At 38.0% G+C, this 9,961-nt stretch overlaps 1 protein-coding gene across 4 annotated transcripts in view; it reads left to right on the top strand.

Moving 5' to 3' along the window:
• The window catches only part of LOC108248434 (synaptotagmin-like protein 2), a 281,347-nt gene that overhangs the window by 98,349 nt on the left and 173,037 nt on the right, over positions 1-9,961 (top strand). The window lies entirely within an intron of this gene.

Here is a 9,961-nt window from a genome sequence, read left to right as displayed (position 1 = left end):
CGTCCAACCTCAGCAGCGATGGCACGTTGTGAGAGGCCTTGCTTATGCAGCTCAACAATCTTACCACGTTCAAAGTCAGTAAGCTTTTTTGCTTTTGCCATCAGGAGGTCTTGACAGTGTAAAGACTTGACAGAAAATGACATGGAATCCAGATTTTTGCACAGCTTTTGGCTTTTAGAGACTATGGTCTTAAACTTTTGATCAGCTGAAAAAATCATGTTTGAGTGTAAATGCAGTTTGCAGAAAATTCCCTGCTCAAAAGTTCTTGTCTCTTGCATTGATTTTTTTATTTTAACATTGTGAAGCTCTACTTAGAACCTTCTTAAGATCCAATAGTGCAAAATGCAAATTCTTGCAGTTTTTTGACTGGTCTTAAGATTTTGATCAGGAGTGTATTAGGGTTGTCACAAAAACAATGGATTAAAAGTTTGCAGTGATCATGATCTGGGTCTAACTATTTTTTTTTTTTTAACGACACTGTGGCACTCGGAGGTTTGTGCTCTTTCAGTGCTTCTAGTTTATTTATCATTTATTCTAATAAATATAACCTATGGATTCTATTTTCAGGTAATTTGCTACTTTCCACCGAGGCATACAACAAGCCTTGTGCAGGCTGTGTTTCACCTCAAGTTCTTCAGAAATTTGGCCATCGTGGACCTTCTGAGCCCTCCAGCAGGCCCACGGGTCAATTATTTTGCCTAAAGTAAGCCTCTAAGTCTTTATATTCCTTGCTCAAAGTGTCTACCGCTGAAGATGGCTTTGTCATAGCTTGCATGCTAGTTTTATGGTCACTGTGCTCATTAGCCATGCTCTTAAGAACAGAAATGGTTCTACTTTGCCAAGTGACCTTTTCTTTAAGTGGTTTTAAAGTAGTTGTCACTTCCTTCTTTATTGACTCTGCAATCATCGACTCATGTTTGGTGATAATTTCAGCTCATAGGTCATCTGTCACCACCTTGATTCACTGTAGTATCTCAGTACCATGAAGGAAAAAACCCCTAAAAACTGAATGATGTAATTTTTACTCTTACTTGAGTAGCTTCTAATACAAAAAACGTAAGTAAATTTTCATTTTCATGACTTTAGCCTGACAGTGGCCAGATGGAGGGTGGCTTTTATCTCGGTGAAGGAGCTTCACGGCTGTTCTAATGTTAAATTCAACCTCCAGTATGTGGCATGGCCAAAGGCCAGACCTAGCTTTAGAGTTTGTCCACAAGAAACTTAAGAAAAATTTAGATCTGGAGACAGCCTAACTTTGGGACATGTTGGAGCTCCTTGTATTTGTCTGTGTGGCTGAGGACTACACTTCAAGCATGTAACATCAGCTGTGTGCTGAGTTTCACTCTGGTTAAAATCCTAAGTGCAGTACTTGCTTAGCTAGTTATGATATCAGTATTTTACTTAAAACACAGAGGTACTGAATTATATTTACTTTTTCTTTTTTTTAAATAAGTATTTTACTTTTTTATCTTAAAATTTCCTCAAGTTCTTTTGTATTATGTTCAAAATATGGACAACTACAGGTTTTAGTTTTGCTTTGATGCAGTGATCACAGGTTTGACACTTCTGCTAGGAGAGAAGAAGGGCGGTGTTCTGTTCTGAATTGTGGGGGTCTTTTGTTGATTTGGTTCCAAGAGGAATTGGGTGGCATCTATTCCATATTTCTAGATCTATGAACGTTTTGTGTTTATTGTGATGATATAACTGAAATTACCCCACCTTTCCACTTTTTTTCTTTATTTTACAACATGTTGAAACTTTTCTGTTTATGACTCAACTGAATAGCTCACCACTTACTGTGGGTGGGGATATAAGGTTTGCTAGTTTAAATTGTAAGGGCCTAAACAATCCAATCAAATGCAGTAAAGTTCTGCATCATCATGTAATTTACGAACAAGAGGGATTTAGACTACACCAGACAGAAGAGGAGTTGAGTTTGACAAGTGTATATTTCATTCTTTTCCACTAAATCAATAAAGACAGACATCTGTTTGTTTATGTTAAAATAATTTCTGATTCTGCTGGACAGTTTATAATTGTCCCAAGTCATAATTATGATATAAATGGGACTCTTGTGACTATAATTACTCATAATTGGGACAATGACTGTTTAGACATTTTCTCAATGCTGCCAGATTTGACTGTTTATGAGAGGGGAAAGGAGGGGATAACTGCTGGGTGGACCCTTTTTAGATGGCCCCTCCTCTACTTCTGCTCTTCAGTCAAAATCAGCCAAAGTGACTAAAGCTTTTATGAAAAAGTTAAATGTTGTGGACCTCTGGCACATTTTAAATACTAGATAAGAAACAATATTTTTTTTTTCTGTATTCACCATACATGCACTTGCATTGTTTATTTCTTTATAGCAGACTGCTTTTGTCAATTTCAGACTGTAAATCTGATTCTTTTGGACCATGCTTCATCCTTCATGAATGCTTGTTTCCAGAAATTTGCTAATCCAAGAAAACCATAGCGTTTTGACACATCTATTCCTAGATAATGACTTTGTCAACTTTAACTCTAAATCATGCAATTTTTAGTTACCAAGTTATTAACACTCCAGTGGCCACAGTCTCCATGTTATAGGAAGCAATTAAGACTTTTATAAGGGGGGAGATTATTTCTTATAGGGCCCATCAGAGAAAATCTAGAAGAGAGAAACTAGCCAGGTTATCTGAGCACATTGTATTTCTAGATTCTTTATTACTACAAACTCATATATATATATATATATATATATATATATATATATATATATATATATATATATATATATATATATATATATATATATGAATGAATGAACAAATGTCTTTGCTAGCCAAATATGATCTTATTACATCAGAGCACACCACTGAACTTTTACTCAATATAAGATCCAAACTTTATGAACAAAAGGATAACATGTAAATTGCTGACTCATCAGCTGTGACAAATACATTTCAGTTGATACCTTGACTTGAAACTGATGCAGGAGAAACATCAGACCCATTGGACAATAATAAAACTGTTGTGGAATTTTATAATCACCTGCACTCACTTGATTGTTCTCATGTTTCTGCAGACTTGATCCCCTTCCTCAGTGGCATTAACACTCCTGTTCCAGTTCAGAATATGGCCAAGTAACAAGACTGTCCCATTACAGCGATAGCACAGGAAACTGCAGTCAAATCTTTTTCATCCATCACCTGTGTCCACTTACCAATCACCCTCTGCCTTTCAAACATGGTCATTTTCTTCTCATATCCACTGGTTCATTGTTGCTGCCATGTTCAGTTTGGTTTCCTCGTTTTTTCCTGTGTTCTTGGTTCTGCCATTATTTGTGAGTTTTTGTTTTTTAGTCTTTGCTGCCACGTCAGCCATTTGTTTGTTTCTTTTAAAAAAAATTTGTTTTGCAAATACGAGTCTGTGTACTGGGTTAATTTCCCTTGCACCTGACATCCATCTGTTTCAGTACGTTTGCTTACCTAAAACTTTGGTGTTCTCTTACAAATAAGCCTTTCTTTTAAGTTGTGTTTTGGATGCTGATGTAAACACCTGAAAAAAAAGCTGAAATGTTACTCTCTTGTCTCATATTCATCTTTTGATGTCAAACCCAATTTGTTTCAGTCAATAGCAAAATAAAAGGAAAAGGCCTTACTGTTCCAACACTTTTAGATAGGAATGTACTTCCTGCTCCTGGCAGCCGTCACATTTTATTCTAGCACTTCTACTTATTTGGTGGATGGATGAGGTGTGGTCATACCTTTCCTGGTTTCTGCCATTTCTTCTCTGAGCAGCTTTGCCGTTTTATGCAGACTAACTGGTAGCTGCAGGTGTTTTGTAGGTCTAAGATGTCACAAATGCTTAGACCAGGGCTGATTGACCTAATGATTTCCTCCTCACCCAGGCCTTTTCCCTGTCTTGTGTATGAGAGTCTTTCTCTCCTTTTCCTCTGATCTAACCACATTTTAAACTCTCTCCTGGTTGTCACATCTGGAAGCCTGTTTGGTGAAGCTGGCATATTGTTTTGAGTGAATGAGGTTAGTTTTAGAGACATACTGTTCATTTTCTCACTAAGCCTCCTAATTATATTCTGCAAAATTTGACTGTTGTGCTGAAGTCGTATTTCTTTGCTAAAATCAATTCTTTAGCCACTGCCTGGCTGCTTTGCACTGGGTTGACTCTTTTCTTTGCTGTCAATGGGTTCTGTTTTTTCATTTGTTTGTTCCACTGATTTCATCATGTTTTGAAGATGATATGTCATTCTCTTTATCATTGAATATGTCAACTGATTCAGTTATTATTCTGATTAACGATCATCTTGTAACATTTTTACATGGGATTTTAGATTCCAAACACAGTTTGTTGAGTTGATCCAGTTGGAAATGTCACAGCTGTTGGAACACTGTCTCCGTTAGTTCCTCCATCTCCATATTATGACATGCAGGCATGCTCTCGATGCAGCACGTCTCCATCTGCATCAATCAGAGACGCACAATAATCATCCCAACATTGCATCCAGTATTTGTTGCACACTTGAATGGAAAGGAACTTCCAAGCACATCACAACGTGTGATTATCTGTGTTGTGAGCGTCGCCAACATATTGGGAGCGGCATTGTTATATAAAGTTCCAAGACCAGAAAGAGGTATTTTATTAGAAGTTCTGGTAAAAAACCCACATTTATGTGCCACTTGGAGATGTACACATCATTGTACACTCCAATCCAGATCCTTGGGGTTACCTTTCACAGGTAAGGCAAAACAATTGTGTTTGGATGTTTATTCCCATCATAATTAACTAAAGATGAAAGTCGCTAAAATTATGAACATGAAGTTGTGAATTTACATGTTCAAACTCCAACAATAACCAAATCTATTTAAACAGTTTTGAGAAGTTGAAGTTGTCTTGGATGCAGTCTATAAAACTGATTTTATAAATAAAAAGATAAATAAATAAATTGATTGATCTTGTTTAACTAGAAATCCCTTAACTACTTGTTCAGATGGTTGTTAGCTGTTTAACTAACTTTTTTACCCCTTGTAGGTTTCTCAGAGAAAGCAACTTTAAAGAGCAGTGGGAGGAACGCCTTAGAAGGGTTGTTATGGGTAAGACATGTCTATAGACAGACAGAAAGACATGGCTCTCTTTGTAAAATTTTCAGCTTTTCTCTTTTCTCTAAAATAAAGACCATAGCCTAATGTGAGTTTCTATCTTAGCAGATTGCCCTCAATAATCAGTTGAAATGACACATTCAGAATTTTCTGTCGTTAAAAAAAATAGTCCTGCATCTTGTTTTTAAGGTACGGTATGTGAGAGTTTGTCTGTGTCTCTCCACCCACAAACCCCATGACTTATTACCGGAGATAAATTGCATTATGGCAAGAAGGTAAACTGGTGTGGGTGGTGTGACGCTGGGAGACTTTTAGGTCCTGCCACCCATGGCTTTAACTTTAAAGGCCTACAATCTTTTGAAGGAATGCCTATCACCCACCATGTTTCATGCCAGAGTTTTAAACTAAGATCATCTTATGCTAAGACAAACATTTTTGCCCTTTCTCCTTCGATAGTGGGTGATAACCAGGCGATGCTGGTAAATTAGTCTTGAAACAGATTTTGTTGTAGGCAGATAGCAGCTTGTGTGAAATCAGAGTTGTTCATGTTCTGTGTTCACTTTATTGAACTTGGTATTAATTATGAGATGAAGAGTTTAGAAATGTCTTCTGTGCCTCTGAAAACTCAGTTTTAACGACTTTACATCTGCTTCCAAATCGGGACACTTTGACCTTTGATGTACTTGCAAACTGGTGCTCAGAATGAAATCAAACTGAGCACCAGTCTCAGTACACAGCTTGCATGATTAAAATTGCTGAAAAACCCAGCAAAGCTTAGCTGAGACTTCTTTGTGTAAAGTACATGTTGTTTATGGCATCTTAAAGGGATAATTCAGCCATTTTGAAGTGTGGTTCTGTAGAAAGGTTACAAATATTTAATAAATATTACCTTACCTGTTGTAGATAGCTTTTTGCTCGCCTCAGTTTGGAAAATAGTTTAATTCTGACAGGACTGATGAGCTAACAGCCAGTCTGTGCAGGACCAAGAACAAAGCAGATTCTTGTCATCTTAAAAAAGCTTCAATCTAAAAAAAGTAATAGTGCTTCATGCAAATGCTATATTATAAAGCTTTACATCACTATGAGTTTCACTTTGGCAGAATTATTAAGAGATTCCTGCAGGAAGTGGCTCCTGGATGTCCAGGAAGTGCTATGGTTAGCCGATACTGTGATGAAGTAATGATATATGGTCTGTGCAACCACTTGTCGCTGGATTAAATGACAACAGATTATTTATTATTGAGGGAAGATCAATGATGATGCACACACAGCAACGTTGCATTTGGTTTTTAAAAATTAGTTACCCACAAAAAGAATCACTAAACTGAGGTGATTTGTCTTGCTTTGAAAGACATTTGTCACACATTTAATGTGTTGTGCTCCACATCGATGCAGCTGAGTTCTGCTCCACGCCTCTTTTGGTTCTGCAATGCTCACTTCATTTTGGAAATCTGACGTTTGTGCAGGACGTGGCCGAATTTATCTGTGATTTCTGAACGGTCAGAGGCAGCATAATGATGGACTGGTCTTTGCGGCCATTTCACAGAAAGGTTTTGTGTAAATCCTGTTAACCCATCAGGCCTGTCAGAAGTAAACTCTGTTTCTTCAACCTGACGTCTTTCAATGAGCCATCTACAACAGGTAAGATATTATTTATAACCTTTCCACAGATCCTTACTTCAATTTGGCCAAAGTATTCTTTTCAATGTTTTGTCTGTTCATAACTTGAACTTAGAGTAATCCGTGAAACGTGTTGGTTCCAGTCGACTGACCTTTGAGGCAGAGCTGAGTGATGGCGTGCAGAATAAAAAGAACAGAAGACAAGTGATGTTAAAATGAACATTTATAATGACTCTTTGTTGCCGTCGCAAAAATAATCTTTAAAAAACAATTCAAATATTAACACAGAAATGCTGACTTCACTGGTAGTCCACGAGTCATATAACACAACTCACTGAATTTCTTTTACAAACACAGTACTACAGTTACATTAAATAGTCATTATTGATAAAATCTATTCGTGAATAATGTTTAAATAAACAGATAAAAACAATGACAGTTAAAATTCTCTCATTCCCTCTTCAGAGTATCAACATTAGAAAATCTCCTGCTTCAGAGAAAACAGACTGGCAGCATAACAACAATGGGACATGATCTCAGACGCTGCACAGATAGGCTGATGGTTTTCAGTGAGGGGGGTGAGATCTTACAGTTCTGACGGCTCGCTGCCTTTTGGCTCAGTGTGAAATTATTTGGCACTCTGTTGACAAATATTTGCCATGAAAAGCTTTCTCACTTCTTCTAGAACAGCACAAGTAGTTTTTTCCCTTTTTAAACATGTTTAATGACATGTTCAAAGACAAATAAATGCTCCCTAAGAAAGCCCTTTTAGGTAGTTTACACTGCGGACTTTCACAGGTTATCCTCACTTGTGACAACAGAAAGACAGAAGCATTTTCATCACCATCATATGCCCAATCAACAAAACATCACTTTGTTTCAGTTGAAAAGATTTGATCGTAGCTGTCAGTCCATTTCTTTCCTTTTAATGGAACGAACAGAGCTTCAACAATGGAAAACCTAAAAGAACATGAAAATATTTGCAAGGTGCAGCTTTTTTTTTCATTCGACCTTGCAGAGTCATCAGGATGAGCACAAAACAAGAGAACAGTCCTGCAGAGTTTAACAGTTAAATCTCTGATACAGATGAGTTCTTGGCAATGAAGAAGTTCATGGGAGGTTCTGAGGATCAAAGACAGAAATGACCTCATGTGGTTGGCAGAAAAACCTGAACACGTTTAAAGGGTAGACGGTGTGATGCAACATGTCGACTGAGATTCACACTCAGGTAGAATCGGTTTAAAGAGAGAAGTGAGCAGCCGGAGCAGGTTTCGAACATTTCAAACCAGTCCCACACTTCACATGAAAGGGCTCAGTGGGGGTGGGTGTCCAGAACAAATTAAGAGCAAAACTCAAACAAATAGGAGAACATTTTTTATTGATACTGCACTTTGTTTGGTGTTCAGATGTGAAGCAGTAATGTAAAGAAACAATAAAACAGTGATATAAGCCAGCCTTTAACAGGACCTGATTCAGATCTCAATCCCTCACCCTACACCACCTTCAGTCCCAAACCTTTTACTGTGAACAAGCTGGACTCCCAAACCCTTCACTCCACACTGCCTTAAACCATCCATTCTGACTCCAGTCCCAAATTCTTTATTCTAAATAGCCTTCAGTCCCAAACTCTTCACTCCACACCACCTTTAGTCCCAAACTTTTCATTCTGAACAGTCTTTAGTCTAAAACCATTTAACTCGCACCATCTTTAGTCCTAAGCCCTTCATTCTGAACAGCCTTCAGTCTTAAACCCTTCATTCCACACCGACTTCAATCCCAAAGCCTTCATTCTAAACAGCCTTCATTCCCAAATGCTTCATGCCACACCAAATTTGGCCCCAAAACCTTTATTCTGAACAGCCTTCATTTCCAAACCCTTCATCTTACATCACCTTCAGTCTAAACCCCTTTTCTTTGAACTTCCTGTAGTGCTAAACCCTTCACCATACTCCATCTTAAGACACAAACCTCTCACCCACACCACCTTTGGTCACAAACCCTTTATTTAGAACATCTTTCAGCACCACACCACACTCAGTCCCTAACCCTTTATTCTAAACAGCATGCAGTCCCAAGCCCCTCATCCATTCCACCTTCAGCCCCAAACTTTTTACCTCCCACTACTTTTAGCTACAGACCCTTTATTCTGAACAGTTTTTAGTCCCAAACCCTCAACACCACACCACTTTCAGCCACTAACCCTTCTCCATGCACCAGCTTTAGTCCCAAATTATTCATTATGAACAGCCTTTAGTTCCAAACCTTCTCCCTGCACCCTGCTCAGTTCCACACCCTTCACCATGCACCCCGTTTGGTCACAAACCTTTCATCCCATAAAGCCTTTCATCTCAACACTTTACCCTGCACTGACTTCAGTCTCAACCTTTGCCCCCACACCCCCTTCAGTCCCACAATGGTCTTTAGTCCCAACCCTTCAGTGCCTTCAGTTCCAAACCCTTCACACTACACCGCCTTCAGTCCCAATCAGGTGGAAAAACAAGAAACTGTTAAAAATTCACACAGCTGTAGAGAGCTATCCAAATGGCCTCTGCAGACTTTCAGCTGTGGTTCTCAAACTGACTTGGACTCATTAAGTAACTGCCTTGAATTTATTTATTTTTCCTAATTTTTGGGCCCAAATATTTCAGGCAGAAATTCTGTTTAGATATTCTGTCCACTCAAACTTTTTTTTATGACACCAGACCGCACGCCAGGCAGTGTAGAGAATGAATTCACACCCACTCTTCAGCCTGCACAGACAGCAGTATTGATGTGTGGAGAAAGAAGAGTTTTATCTCTTAAATGGAGGGAAAGGGACAAATGGTCAGTTTGCTTTCTTTCATCTGATATTTTTGGTCAGAAATATTACAGATTTTAGCTGTACATTCAGTGTATAGGCAGGCTGATACAGGTTCTGTGACAAAAATGAGCTCCTTTCAGTTTGTTGGGGTTCTGTGCACAGATTGAACCTTTATTATTACAGTTCTGAAAAAGTGATCACACACAGAAGCTGATGGAGCAGTTTTTATTCTTTTATCAAGGGACAGCTTTTATTTGTTCTTTGTTTGGGGAAAAAAAATACTCCAAATAGCATTGTAGAGACAAACTGTCACAAAAAATGACACAATCATTAAAAACAATTTAAAATAATTCTGTAAATCTAAAGTTTTTATTTTATTTTATATTTTTCCCAATTCTAATTAAGCTTGATTCACTTTCACTTTGTGTTAGTTTTGTTGAGTCAA

The sequence above is a fragment of the Kryptolebias marmoratus genome, linkage group LG2, assembly GCF_001649575.2.
Source record: "Kryptolebias marmoratus isolate JLee-2015 linkage group LG2, ASM164957v2, whole genome shotgun sequence".
Taxonomy (NCBI): Eukaryota; Metazoa; Chordata; class Actinopteri; order Cyprinodontiformes; family Rivulidae; genus Kryptolebias; species Kryptolebias marmoratus.
The sequence above is the reverse complement of the archived record's forward strand: the minus strand, read 5'-3'. Positions and strand labels throughout refer to the sequence as shown.